This window comes from Dermacentor silvarum, chromosome 10 (assembly GCF_013339745.2).
Source record: "Dermacentor silvarum isolate Dsil-2018 chromosome 10, BIME_Dsil_1.4, whole genome shotgun sequence".
Lineage (NCBI taxonomy): Eukaryota > Metazoa > Arthropoda > Arachnida > Ixodida > Ixodidae > Dermacentor > Dermacentor silvarum.
The window spans coordinates 8,285,100-8,300,469 of record NC_051163.1 but is presented as its reverse complement, the minus strand read 5'-3'; the positions used below and the strand labels follow the sequence as shown (position 1 = coordinate 8,300,469).

The 15,370-nt window shown below is 46.2% G+C and overlaps 1 protein-coding gene across 1 annotated transcript in view; it reads right to left on the bottom strand.

The window, feature by feature from the left end:
- LOC119466591 (uncharacterized) overlaps nt 1-15,000 on the bottom strand; it is a 156,185-nt gene extending 141,185 nt beyond the window's left edge. Inside the window, exon 1 of the mRNA XM_049657629.1 lies at nt 14,635-15,000. The gene's annotated coding sequence lies outside the window, so the exon portion shown is untranslated. The remainder of the gene's footprint in view (nt 1-14,634) is intronic.
- Nucleotides 15,001-15,370: the final 370 nt, after the last annotated feature.

Genomic DNA, 15,370 nt, shown 5'->3' with positions numbered 1-15,370 from the left:
GGAGGGAGGGGGGGGGGCAGCTTTTCCTCTACACAACTCCTCTGCACTTTGCCCGGCGGTGGCAGTCGCCCGCACCGTCTCTTATCTCCACACGGCTCTGACCTTTGTACGCGCTGTGCATTCGCCGCTCAGTTTCCGTTGAAGCGATAGACCGCGCGAACCTGCGCTTGCTGCCAGCGTTTTGACAGTTGTTGTCTGCGGTCATTCAGCGTGATCTATTCATGTTTGCTTGTGCGCGCTGACACCACGATTGTTAATTCAGTTAGTAAGCGAATGTGTCCAAGTTTATGCAGCCGATAAAACTACTATCCCTACTTCGAATAGCTCTCTACTAATTTGCTATCGCAATCGATGCTTCGCCTTTCGGGCGAAACTGCGACATTCTTTAGGTATCCGACGACGGAAGAAGAGGTTATTGAAGGCTTGCGCAAACGTGTCCTAAACGGCACGGTTAATTTGATCAGTCTTCGCAGCCATTGCCAAAGTATTATACAGACGTTTAAAAGACGCTGCTGTGTTCAAGCGTAAGTAAGCCGTGGCGCAGCGAACCTTATCGCGAAGGAGAAGCCGAAAACAACTTTCGCCGGCACTATCACTTTTTGCGATGCATCCGAGGGAGACAAAGACCGGGACAGCCAAGCCCTTCCAACAGAAGAGGCTCATTCAGAAAATAGCGCCGAGTGCAGAAGAAGAGTTAAGCACCGCTACGGAGGAACTTCGCGGGAATCGGACGAAGATAACTGCGGCACGAAGACACGCTCGACGCTGTCTTTTCTTCGTGCCTCAATTTGTCTTCGTACGGTTCCTGCGCGGCATCCCAGTACCGATAAACAACCAACAAGCCCAACTCGAAACGCTCTTCGCGAGTTAATCAAACGAAGATTGTTCTGTTTTTAGTTTGCTTCGCTGTCTCTCCTCCTTAGATTTCCACTTCTTTAACATTATATATCGCATTCTACATCCGCAATTTTAAAGCCCTCTAATACACTTCTATAGCACACATACTCCTGCGTCCATCAACTTTGTCTTGCGACTACAACGATAGATTACGCTGTCAATATCGCGACAAAAGTATACACACAGTGGGACATTTTCATGTTTTGTGGATCTCTGAACCTCGGAACTCTGGTTTCGAGAAAGGTTGATAGACCAGAAAAGCCAAGATGGCAGGCAATTAAGCCATGTCCGACAAGAGGAACGCCGTTGCCGAGCGCTACCTGTCAGTTTTTCGCAGATCGTTGCGGCCCCAGAACTCGCAGCTGCACAAGCTTTTACCGCCCACACGAGCCCGGTGAGCGCGTATACTAAATTTCAACAAATTTTCTAAAGACTGTCTCCCCCATCGGCGTTACGGCCACCTTCGCTTCACCGGGGTTAGACGGCAGCGGACGCACTCCTTCGCAAAAAGTAACGAGGAATGACCCCGGAATGATTCCGCGCGCTGACTCACCCCTAACGGAATCGACGGCGCGACGCGCGTTGCGGCCCTGCAAGCCGCATCAAATCCCCGAGGCGCCGCTCCAATTTTCGGAGCTGGCCCCGGCGGCAGCGGAGGCCAGTAAGCGGCATCGCATGGCAGCGGCAGCGCACCAAGTGAGCGCCGACCCTCCTCCGCCCTGAGCGCCGGCTGCAGGAACAGCCGTGGACCACTTTCCCCCGTCGCCTCGGTCAGGGAAAGGCAAGAGTCAGCCTCCTCCGACAGAGAAGAGCCGCGCACATTCCCCGAGGCCAAGAAGGCCAATTTTAGCAGCTGCTTCAGCTGCTATAGCTTCCCGGGAGCATGGGCGACAAACTTGCCTGCCGGGTTCACTGACATACACTCGCGAATGCATGCAGCGTGCGACGGAAACGACGACGACGCGACCTCTCTCCGGCTGGCCGACGTCCATCTCTGTTTGTTTGTGCGACCGGACGACACTCCGGAGAGCTGACACGGTAAAGCGCTGACGATCTATATGTGCCGCTCGCACGCAGCGAACGCCGACGTTGGCGTCGCGACAGAAGGCCGGAAACGTCACCCTCTTGAGGGCGCGGTCCCCAAATTCAGGACGCGGTTCTACGAGAGCAAACGCTATAGCTGTTTTCACAGCGGGCTTCGTTGCAGCTGCCAGCTCCGCGAATTCGGTGACGACTAACCTTCGGGGTTCTCGCTCATGTTCGCGCTCAAAATATTGGCAAAGGCGCTTGAACACGGATACTATCCAATTAATACAATGACTATTCAACAAGTTTCTATTGGTTGGTAGAAGCTGCTGTGTGAGGCGGGAGATGCATTAATTAGTAATGTTGTGTTAAAAGAAGACAACGTTACTAATTAATGCATCTCCCACCTTACGTTGTGTTAAACGAAGCCTTCTTCCTATCTTCCATTTCTATGTTTCTATCTCCTCCTTTCTAAAGAGTAGGCAGGCGTTGTGCCCCTTCCGGTGGCAGTTGCCAGCCTGCTTCTCGCTTTCACTTTCCTGTGAAATGTATATGTTTTCAAATGAATAATAATAATAATAATAATAATAATAATAATAATAATAATAATAATAATAATAATAATAATAATAATAATAATAATAATAATAATAAACGAAGGCTGCAGCCGCACGCCTCACCTTTGAAGGTGTGCGGAACGATTTCTCCGCCCATCTGAAAGTTTGAAAAACGTGCTTGTTCAACAATTTCTTATAGCTATTATGCCACTTCATCAAAACGTCTTATCTAAGAATTCTCATAGGTTTCTTTCATAGGAATACTTCGTGTATAAGAAGGCACTGCAGTAATTTATGCACACTAGTGGAACAACAAGGCGAACATAATTGCTAGTCATCGCAGCAGTTGACACGTTCCCAATATTCCTACATGGATTATAAGGAGGTCATCTGCTGACGTATTTGTAGCTGTATGCTCATCTGGCATCCTTTCTTTTTTCTTTTCTTTCCGTACGGTAAATACCAAGAGTGGAGCTGTTATATAACTACCGCCTTAGAACGTGTCTATCTACGGGATGATAGTTGCAGCAAGAGTGTAGAATTGGATAGAACAGTAGGTGGTCGATTAAGCCATGGTCATACCATTTCTCTAAGTCTGTCACTGACCGTAGGTCCCTGGGTCCCTGACCTATAATAGCTAGACAATGCGTTACTCATAGTACGTACAAAAATTGCCTGTTGGGCCAGCAGTGTCTTACAAAAGCTTCTAATGTACTTTATTCTTATGTAACTTCTTATATAAAAGTTATTACATAAGAAGATTACATAAGAAAACTTCTGGACTTCTTATGTAAAGTCAGCACCGCGTCTGAAATGAAAGGACGATCGTAGCGGTTTTTTTAGGAACAATTTATTGTAGAATGTCTATATCTGCCAGAAGCTCGGTTGCAAAGGTGGTGGAGGAGGAGAACGGTAAAAGGGCAATCAGCTTCGGTCGGAGTTCATCATATCCACAGACCCTCGGCAGCGGCCGAGGGTCTATGGGCCCTCGACCATGCAGTGCCACTGCGTTTCTACTAGTAAACAAAAATGTTCGTGTAAAACGGTACGTGCAGAGGGCAGACATGCTTGTTCAACAATTTCTTATAGCTATTATGCCACTTCATCAAAACGTCTTATCTAAGAATTCTCATAGGTTTCTTTCATAGGAATACTTCGTGTATAAGAAGGCACTGCAGTATTTTATGTAATACTTTTGTGAGGAAAATATTCTGCGCGTATATTGTAAGCTGCAAGCTTTCTTGTCATTGGTTTGGCGTGCAAGTGACGTGCCCCAGGTTACATTGGCATGAGATGCTGAGAGCTGTCAAGTGCGACGATCTCCGTGCAGCAGCACTGCGGTTCAGCGATATACGTACAGCGCCATTCTCGATGTAAGTCAACAGAAGTCTATACGGAAACGCTACGCAAGAGCATATTCTTGCGTAATTGTAAGCTTGAGGTAAATACATTGTTTTCGGCGAGCTGTTCACGCTTGCATCTTTACTTTACACTTGTACAAACTGAAGGTATTTCAATATAAATTTCCATCAATAACAACATGGCTCAGTGACACGTGGACATGAAAAATTCAATAAAATGTCGCGATAGCCATACAGCAGATTATTTTTTTTTTGAGAGTAAAATTATGCATTATAGAAAAGCTTATGCGTTATAGAAAAAATTATGCGTTATAGAACAGAGTAAATAAAAGCATTAAAAAAAGCTTTAGAACCTTTGTGCGCACGTGTGAGGATGACACAGTGTGCTGTGGTTCGTACCAGAGTGTACCTTTCAGCTGTTCGTGCTTATACAGCTAACTCTTCGTAATGAGAACTGCCGAAATAGCTCACCCGGGAAAGTAACTAGATGCACTGACACCCAAGTAGTAACAAATCATTTTCAGTCTGTTCAAATTGCGTAGAACGTCAACATTCTGTAAGTGATCGGTGATTGTTGACAGGCTCGTCTGAGACTCGTGCCACACCTTCCCAAGTCAAAAGCTACTGCAACGGCTCTCCGCAGGAGCAGTACTCTATGGCACATAGAACATCGCCATTTTGTAATGGCACAGTTGATATAAGCTCAGATCAGCACTCGCCGCCGTATTCTAAGAACTACGTAATAAGAATCACGCGCATCATGCATTATGTCTATAAGAGCCGTTGCCAGAGCCAGTCCCCGGTAGAGGCAAAGTTCAGCGACACACACACACACAGGGATCCTCGCGACTCGCGCCCCCGCTGACGTTGATCTTTTTTCATTCTGTGTACGCCGGCGCCGACGACGTCCCGCTCCGCTCGGGCGCCCCGCCAACAGCGTGTGTAGCTGACCAAGGTGCCAAGTGGCTTCCGAGAGATGTGCTGCTCTCCGCACCTGACGCGCCGGTGAAGCCGTTTATCCTTCGCACCAGCTGACGGCGTCTACACGCGCCCATATCAGCGCTGCACAGCCAAACGGAACGAAAGATATGCACACGAGGGTTGACAGCTCATACTTTCGCCGCCTATCTGGGCACTTGAGCTGTAGCAAGAAAAATCGGGGAGCGGGTGTGTTCTCACCAAGAGATGGCGGCAACAGTGCACTCAGCCCTTTACGAGCGAGATGACATTCAAAAGTTAACCGACCTTTCAGAACCTGTACGGGTTCATTGTTTTTGTGTTTTTATCTGACACGCTACCTGACAACGCGAGTTTCCGTCGGAGCCTGGGCTATATAAGATGAGAGCTTATTGCGCGAACAATTTCTAACGACGCCTTTCTTTTGCTTTATTTGTTTCGAATGAATATCATACCGAGTTTGACGATCTCTCAAAGAAAACTAGGGAAAATACCGAGTGGCCGATAGGCGCGAATAGCGAGAGGTGTCTGCGCCTATCAATATTTCGCCCTTGTCTCTACACAATGGAATATGCATAAATAATTTTTAATCGTCATCAAGTGCACTTAGTCAATAAGTTATAGTCCATCCAGCAAAAGAAAGATGCTTGTCATGTGTGCATCAAAACCCGACGTCGTAGCTCAGTGGCTATGGCGGTGTTGTGCTGCTGAGGTCGCGGGTTCAATTCCGGCCATGTCCTTTTTTTTATATATATATATCTATGCGAGTTTTTTCTCTTATGTTGTAACATAATGTTAAAACACTGTCATTCTTAGTAATCAATATTGTATATTGTTCTATTTGCTTTTTTCATTTCGATGTAGCGCTTTCTTGCCTTGTTATCCATCGATTGAATTATACAGCAGGTCTCGATACAGTCTTTCACAAAGAGTCCTGCGTACTAAATACCTGCCACATTACTGAACCTTAAATAATAAATTCTGATTCTAAGGCGACACCATAGCTCTACCTGCAGGCCTTGCCGGCTTTGATGCGAAGGTCTTGATTCGACGCGGAAGTCAGAAGCGTTGTTATCGCGTTAGCTATCGCCTATCGGACGGACAGTGTGCCTGAATTATAAATCACGATCGCTATCTGATTTCAACTCAGGAGAACTTGTTACTATGAATCTTTGCGCAGCGATAATGATGACGATAACAACAACAAACAATATAAGTAGAAAAGGAGAAAAGTTTCAAAGCTTTTGGAGCGGTTGCAGTTGAGAACGCATTGAATACATTGCCTCTAGAGTGCCTGCTTTCATCCGACGCACTAGAGCCAGCCTGCTATCAGGACATCTTGGAGACAGTACAAGAGACTGCATACACTGACCCAGATTCCGGCAACCTTTATTGCGTTGCTCTTATCAACGACTTTATGGCATTCTTACCTCGGCAAAAACTGCTTTGTTGCTGTCTACCGGGACTGTAAACACCCCTTATCACCGGCCTGATACATTTAAATATTTTCTTGCTTTTGCACCTTCCCGTGGAAAACTTATCTTTTCTTCGTAATTAGTTTTCTTTCTTTCTTTCTTTCTTTCTTTCTTTCTTTCTTTCTTTCTTTCTTTCTTTCTTTCTTTCTTTCTTCTTTCCTTTCTTTCTTTTTTTCTTTCTTTCTTATTCATATTCTTCTAAGATTCGAAGACAGCTCAGAGACGTCATCGCTTTTCACGGTGGTTCTTGTTACACACTCGTATCGTGCAAAACGCATTTTTTGTTTAAGCACCACCGTTAGATGCTAAAAGCAGCATCTCTATGCAGGTGGACAATGTGACTGCCTCCTTCTATTTGTTATAATAAACACTACTTTTCTTTGCCTAAACACAGATATGAATATGTAACGTTAGTGTGGTGGGTCGCCATGTTGATGCTGCATACTGAATGTTCATGTCATTTCACGGCATTCGAAACGTATTTTACGGTTTCTTTTTGTTCTCTGTGACGAAGTGCATAACAGTGTAGACCAAATCACCGCCGTTATTCTTGAAGGATGACGTCAAGAACAATTTAAAACCATTTCTATGGAGTTCCTCATGCATCATGACTTTATATCCGGGATGAATATTTTAATCTCTTAAATCTGTCTCTGCGTGATCTCTCCCGAGTTAAGTCGGCAAAAAACTGAAGCCACTGTGCAATATGCATAATGTACAACGGGACTGAAGACCTGCGTTTAGGAAAAAGCAGAAAAAAAAAGATAACTCGAGCGGTAGTCACAGCTAGGACACAAAGAACACACGGGACACTATGACCTCTTTGTTCCCGCCACGCCCCTTTGCAGAGTGGGCATTGAACGAAATCTGCACTGCCGTAATATCTTTTCCAGTAATGAGCTTTCGGCTTCAACCGTCTGTTTTGAATGTTTGAAGCGGGTTCCGAATTCGCGCCCATCGATTCACAATCTGTACGGCCCATAAAGGAACCCGCAACTTTAGTATGGAAACACAACGCTAATGGCCCTAATTTAGGAACCAACCCACCCGATTCCCGATGCGTTCAGCAACGGTGGCTGCGCAAAAAGTATAAAATAAAAGAGAAGAACAAAATATTATTCTTTACAACATGGTGCTTTAGAAGTAATTACAACAGTCAGCGGCTACCGGAAACACGGACGACTTTTGCGGGCGGAAGTATTACAGCTTTGTACGTACACACTACAAACGTGAGAGACCGAGATCGTATACCGAAGCGCGTATTCGAGCTGATGCGTGAACTGTTCTTGAACGCTTTATAGGTTTTTGTTTTCCACAAATTGTACGCGAATGCTCGCAAGTTGTTTCTGCTCTACTGCGTATTGGGTTTACTCGAACATGCTGAGCGTAAACGCGTTCAGAATTTTGTTTATTTTTCCTTTTTTACTATTTATTTTAATTTTGTAGACCGGATCTGTATACAGCAAAGCAAAAAGTAATAACACACAATGTAAACATTTCCTAAACATGAAGCTAATAATAATATAAAAAAGATACTCAACTCTTGAAAAAAATTTATTCGCCGTGTTTTTTTTTTGTTTTTTTTTTTTTTTACTTACATATTTGCGGTTTTCACCCTCAGCAAATAGACCTTTAGTGGGCTAACACGTGGGCAGTACGTAATAAACCGAAATAAGCTTTATTTGTGCAGGCTTTGTCCATACAGTCTCACTCAAATCACAAACTACGCGAGCCGCAGGCCTTTCACTGCTTCGTATAAAACAGCGGAAGCCGGGGAGCGGCTGCAGGTATTCACCGCGTACCGCACTGATTCCCACTGCGTCGTCGTGCCCTTCCGTATTGCGCCACTTCCGTTTTCTTTCAAACTCGCTCTTCCGCAAATACACCGCAACGGCCCGGCGGCCGCAATATGCACGACAGTGAACTATCTGTGCAGCGAGGTTGTCCGCCTGTCACGCGACGGGGAGAACTGTCCTTCCAGGTGTAATATGCTTGCTGCGCCCTATAGTTCCAGTTGCAATCGGCGAAATGTAATATATATATATATATATCTGGTGTTGCTTGTTCCTGCGCTACAAATGCACAATATGTAACTTATGTAACTCTTAAAAACTCTTAAAAATGTCTGTGTACGTAGAGCGTCTACGCAGATCTAGAAACCTTACGCAGCTGATATAATTTTTATGATCGCGAGAAGCTGACCGCGATCATCAGAAGTCATTAGCTTTTCGCGAAGGTCAACTGCATGCTATACCCTGATTTAATACTACGCATACATTTATTATGCGCCTGTAACTTAACTTCGGTGTCGTAGCTCAAATAAGTTTAATAAATATGCCTTAAAAAAATCGAAGGAAGGAAACAGACAATTATGAATTAGAGGGAGAGAGAGAAAGTGTTAGCTACGCTATTGAAATACAACTGCCGTTGGGACAAGTGCAACGAGTGCAGTATTTCGAAAGTTCAAAGGGCGAGCCTCATGGGCCATAAGCGTCCTGATACGGCAGCGTGTATAATTTATAAATGATCCTCACGTGATGCCATGGAAGTGCTTCCTTTATTGCTCATTGACGGAAGCACTTGAAAGGTCACACGGTGAAACGCTGGTCGCCGCAAGGTTTCAGCAAAAGTGCGCCTTTCCTACATGAATTTGTCTTCGCAACGTAGGAAACCCTCGTGCGTTTTGGGTCGATGAGATAGCGGCCCTTCAAGGCAGTGGCAGTCGTGAGGATTCAACGCAGAAGGCAGCTTTCACTTTATTGTAATTAAGCTGCTGGATAAACCGGGGTAGTACATGAAAATATTTTGTTACTCTAGTACGCAAAAAGTATGCTGAGGAGAGGCTCAGGTATAGAAAATACCCCGTAATCTGTTTTATAACCAAAAATGGTAAAAGTAAACCCACAGAAGATAAATAAAGGAAGCGATGATTATAACTTAAAAAGACTGCGCAAAACATTCAAGGAGAAAATAAGAAGTTTCTTGTAATCCCTTAATTTTTTTTCTTATTACGAAAATCTAAAGTTGGCTCTACAAACGGTACAATGGTTAAAATGCGATTGAACTACATCCACTGAGCTTTCTTTCTTTCTTACCGTTGCTCAATTTCACCTTCAAGTCGTCTTAGGGATGACATAATAACCCACGGTATCGTCACGTCTGCGTATGAATATCAGAATATCAGTCATGCCACAGCAATGTCTCGTCAAGGCGTACTATGAGTCATGAGAACAGAAATACACGTGCGCGCATGTTCGCATGAAGTTAAAGCGGCTCCCCGAGCCTCGACCAGCAATATTTGCGACAGCGGCTTACTCTTTAATATCACTTTCTCTTGTATAACACATGACGAAGCATCCGTATGGATGAAACCGGGTCTTTCTATCTGGTCCTTTCAAGCGGTGATCTCCCTGATGCGTCAGTGAAAAGGTTAAAGGAGTACTGACCTGACACTTCCGACTTATTTGTTTATTTTATTTTTATTTATTATTGTCTTTTTTTCGCGGTGAGTGGAGATCCAAGCCCTCTAAACCCTAAAAGAAATACTGCCAGGAGTCGGAACACCGTAAATAATTTACTGCACCCTTTTTTTTCTACGAGCCAATTTCGGTTTCGGTGCCCAGGGTATAACGGCGGCATTTTGAACCAATCGGAGAGGCCCACAGCAGCCTCTGATCGTCAAAAAATACCGCCATTAACAAATTAGACAACATGGCGGAATTTGACGATGTCCAGAATAGTACCCTCGGTGGTGGATGGGTAATGACGTCATGAAACACTGAGGTTCGTTCCGTTCCTGCTGCGCTGAGCGTGTCCCACTGTAGCGCAGTCAGAAGAAATGAGAGCAGCATTCTTGTTCATCTTTATTTTTTTTATGTGAAACGTCATCATTCCTATTCTTACTGCTATACACAACGTAATCGAATTCTGCTCTTTGTTATGACGTCACAATATGTCGATGACTTAAATTTTGGGGTTTTACGTGTCATAACCACTATCTGATTACGAGGCACACCATAGTGGGGGACTCCGGATTAATTTTCACCACCTGGGGTCCTTTAACGTGCCCCTAATGCACGGTACACGCCCCCATCGAAATGCGGCCGCCGCGACCGGGATTCGATCCCGCGACCTCGTGCTTAGCAGCGGAACGCCATAGCCGCTAAGCCACCACGGCGGGTGTAATAACCGCTATGGTGGTGATTACGTCATCGACATTATTGCTATATTCGGAATTCTTCTTTCCTTCTATATGCCGATGAAATAAAGATTTTTAAGGCACTCCATACTGTTTGATGAATGTCGCATCCTGCAGTCTGACCTGCTTTCTTTTTCTAAATGGTGCAGAGATGATAACCTCACCTTGAATACTGCTAAGACCAAAGTCGTGACTTTCACGCCCAAAACAGCGAGACTTTCTTTTTCTTATTCCGTATATTCTGTACCATTGTGTAAGGTGCGTGAGATTAATGATCTCGCTGTACTTTTTGATTCAACCTTACACTTTTCAGCTCACACTAAACGCGTTGAAATGTGGGGCATGCGCACTCTTGGCTCTGTTTGCAGACTGTCGAGAGAATTTAATTCTCCTACACCGTTCCGCAAGTTGTACGCAACAATCTGTCTTCCTCAACTCGAATACGCGTCGGTCGTCTGGAATGGAATTTCTAAATCCAACAGTGACATTATAGATCGGGTCCGGAAAAAGTTTCTAAGCATATATTATCATCACCACTTTGCTAACGCGGACACTGGACCTTGCTCTAGCACTATTGGATTATTGCGATTACCATTACTTCGCTGCGGACGTAATCACGCTGACATTCTGTGTTTCTTTTCAAGCTCCTTCACGGTATCCTCAGCTGCCCTGAATTCCTCAATTGTACCATGTGTCGTATTCCGCGCAAGATCACCAAAGAACACAGACCTTTCCGGGTTCCTACCTGTCATCACCAACACTCAACCGTCCACAGAATACAGACTGTTTATAAGGCTTGTTTTCATGATCTTAATGTTTTTCACACCTCGCTGTCATTGCTCTTTTCCGAGCTTAGCATTGTTGTTTCATAATTTCACATATTGTTCAGCTGCCCTTCTCGTCCTTTTCCTTTTGTATTTACCTTGCGCCTTGTTGTATGTCACACTCTTCTTTCCAATATTGTTCTTTTCATGCATTGTTTTTTTTTTTACTTATACTCTCCTGCTTTTTTTTAATGACGTATGCGTGCGCCAGCACTCGGACCTCATGCCTGTTCCTGAGCATGGTAAATAAATAAATATATCAATAAATTATTATTATTATTATTATTATTATTATTATTATTATTATTATTATTATTATTATTATTATTATTATTATTATTATTATTATTATTATTATTATTGAAAGATACAATGGAAAGAGATAAAAAGAAAGCAATATGCAAGCTGGCAACTGCTACCGTGAGGGGCAAAATGCCTGCCTACTCTGAGGAAAGAGGACCCAGATACAGAAATGGAAGACAGGAAGAATAAAAGGGAAAGAGGAAAGGGAGAACAAGATGACAGACCTCTAAGGCCAAAGTAAAGCAATGACAGATAGAGTACGGCAGTGGGAGCGAAAGATATGTCACTGCAGGTGGCGCCTTTAAGAGATTGTTAAAAGAGAAACAATTTTCGACGCGAAGGCTAATTTCGAGGTCTCTATGAGTTGCCGCAGCGGAAATAGGTTAGTGGGCATATGCCGGCGAAGAAGTGCTTAGCAAGTGCTGCACACGCTTGTGCCTCACTCAGTTACCTAAGAAATATTTCGACAAAGACCGCAGAGGCGGTTGAACTTGTATTTGGGAACATTAAGGCTAAGTGCTGGGCGAGTTGGTTCATCTGCTCGTTTTCGGTTTAGTCATATGTTTGCCCACAGGTCGCGTATCTACTGTATACGGGTTAATAAATTTCCTTGTCTTCTACTGTATACACGTTTTACACGCGTTTCGATTAAGGAGGTTTAAAAAAAAAGTTCCTTGGTCGGTCACTATGGGCTCATGGTTTATTTTCGTTAAAAAAATGCGTATATTCCTTCCTGGCCGTGTACATTGTAGAGGTCATCTTAAGGCGCTGGTATGCTGATGTAGTGATGTTAGTAATCGTCCGTGGGGTAATCATTTTTCTTTAGAAACAGATTCGTGCCATTGTCAGTACGTTTGACGAGACACTCTAGAGTGGCGTGACACCTGAACTATTTTGTGGCATATTCTGAGCTATAAGAACTCAGCTTTCCTACGTAATCTGCCTCTAAATGACCGACCACGCACAATGTCGCTTAGCTTCGATACTCAGACGATAACCGACGCAATCAGCGTGACGCAGGTTCTTTCCTACACATTTGTTGATCTTTTAACGTTCCTCGTCTGTTTCGTTTCCTCTTGTTAAAATATGAAGCACAAATTTAATGTACCCTTTCTCTATCATGTAAAAGCAAGTCCGCATTGATACCCTAGCGATTCTTTTCTCTCGACTTCAGATTCTTTGGTTTCTGTGTTGGCTTCGTCGTCCCCTCGTTAGCACCGATTCTTGACGCTCTCAAATTCAAGGTGCGCGAGCACCTCGGCGTCTGCGCAGTTCCGGCCACGATGTACGGGAACAACCTCGCGGCCGAGCGCGGCATCGATCGACCGGCGTCGCCATGTTGTCTCGCGAGTTCGGCGGGGAAGCCCCCCTTTCGCGCACTCTTCGGCTCGCGTGGGCGAGCAGGCAGGCACCGGCGTCATTCCGTCCGCCGTGGAGGGTGGGAGGATGCGGAGCAGGAGAGGAGTACTGCGGTGGCAGTAGATGGGGGGAGGGGAGTGGGTGACCAGCGGCAGGAGAGGAGGAGTACCCACTCCTTTTCTTTTGTGCCGCTGACACAATGGACCACGGGTCAGAGAGGTGGAGCACAGATGTGCCCTGTACGCCGATAAGCCGCCTCTGACGCTTAGGAGGGGATGCTGCACCGCTCCGGCTTTGCAGCGAAGCCGAAGCGGAGGTTGGAAGGAACGTTGTGGTCATAAACCTTTTTTATTTTCTCTCGAGAAGCTCTCGTCGCACGTAGTCGCCGCGGCGAGCGCAGTTTACGTGCAGTTTAGGGAGCACACAGATGAATGTAGGTGCGAGCTTAGTTCACGGCTTCGAGAGAATTCAAAGCATGCATCTTAAGTATGCGCAAAAGATGAGCATACGAACCACAAAACAAGAGGTGTGCTTCATGTTCGCCTGTGCGTTATATATGGCGCACATATATAGCAACACATATATCTTTGAGCTTAAAGGGTGTTTTGGCCCCGCGGTATAAACAAAGAGAATGCGTATAAGACGATCCCGAAAGCAGGACGGACGTTCTGCATACGCTGCTCAGCTCCTGCCGGCACTAAAATGAGAAGGGGCCGCACATAACAGTCAAGATGCCTAAACTTACGGAAGATCATTTCAGGTCCACAGCTGTCTTCGTCGCTTCTTTTCTTACTTCACTCTGTAGAAGCATTTTATGAACAGCAATCTCCGTCCGTTCAATACACACGGCACGTCGGACCACAGCATTCGTTACAGTGCAAAACCGGCGAGCATTGGCGCTTTGGTGCAGGGTTCCCAGAGCTTTACTGCCTATACTGCGAACAGTTGATGCATATGACTGTAGGGTGATCGGTGCACAAATTACACTACACAGTGCGACACTAGTCGGTCGCATTGACGCGGATGTTCGGAGGTATCGAAATAGAAGGCGCGCTTCTCCGTCCGTCTTCGATAGCGCACGCGACCACTTTCACCGGCGCGAACGCGAAATCTGTTGTCGACAGTTGCCCTCTCGAGCGCCTCTGGAGAGTGCCTGAATGATGGGCCAGATGGCCTGCTCGCCTATGGCGACAGCCTTGCTAAAATGCAAGCCGCACAGACGCGCTTGTTGCGTGCGTCGCGTATAATAAACACAACGACACGCTCTGTTTGATATCTCTTGCATAAAAACTTTACTCCGAGATCTTTTGGAGAACTTCGACGTTCTCAATTATGTGCTGCTTTTTACGAAATTATGTTTACGAAACGCCGATTTCTCTGTCGACGGTGAAAGCGACGCACCTTTCGCAGTTGCTGCACTAGCTCAGCGAAAGATCCCTCGTATTTAGCTCGTGCGGAGTGGACGCGAGTCTACGCAAAAGCCATTGGACGAGGCAGAAATTGCCAACTACCCATCCTAAGTAGATGAATGGACGCGAGATTGCCACTCTTTCGGCAGGCGCCGCCCCTTGCACAACACTCGGTCGACTTTCTTTTGTTCGTGACCAGAAATTTATCGACAGCTGACTGATTTTAGTAGGAAATTAATACGGGGAAGCGTCGGGCAGGGCGACGCACCGTTTGAGGTTGCCGCTGGTCCGGCTGGCTGCGCGCGGCGGAGCCGCCGGTTCCTGCTGATCCTGCGCCATGGAGGCGGGCTCCGGAGTCATGGCCGGGCTGCTTCCGCCGTCGTTGCTGTCCGCAGCATCACCGCGGCGCACGGCAGCTCGCTGGCCACTCGACGCTGAAGCCACCGGGCGCCCCAGATCTCCACACGGTGGCGACGACGCGGACGACACCGCGCGCACGCCGCTTATTGCTCGACGGCCGGCACACAACACGCGCACTCACTCACTCGCGCCACAAACTCGGCAGAGAGAAAAACAAGACGCTGCTCCACACGCCGCGCACCTCGGAGCGAGCCAGCCGCTGCCGCTCGTCGTCGGCAGTCGGTCCACCTGGCCGCCCGCTCGGCGGCGCTGCCGTCCCACTAATGCGCATGCGCAGTTGCAGCGCCATCTGAAGGACAATGGCGGAAGCCCCAGGAGGCGCAAGTAGACCTCTGTGAGGAAGAAATACGGAGGAAGAGAGAGTGCGATGAAGTAGTAGCGGAGCGCTGCTGAATTCTTTTTTTTTTTTTTTTTTTTTTTTCTGGCGCCCTAACGTAGGATTTTTGTATTGCCGGCTCTTCCCTCTCTGCTGCGCGCATGACGCGTGCGTGTGCACGGTTCGATGGTTGACCCAGAAGAACGGCTTTGCTATGACGTCATTCAGTGAGGACCCTGAGGGAGAGGAGAGGAATTGCTCTGCAGAG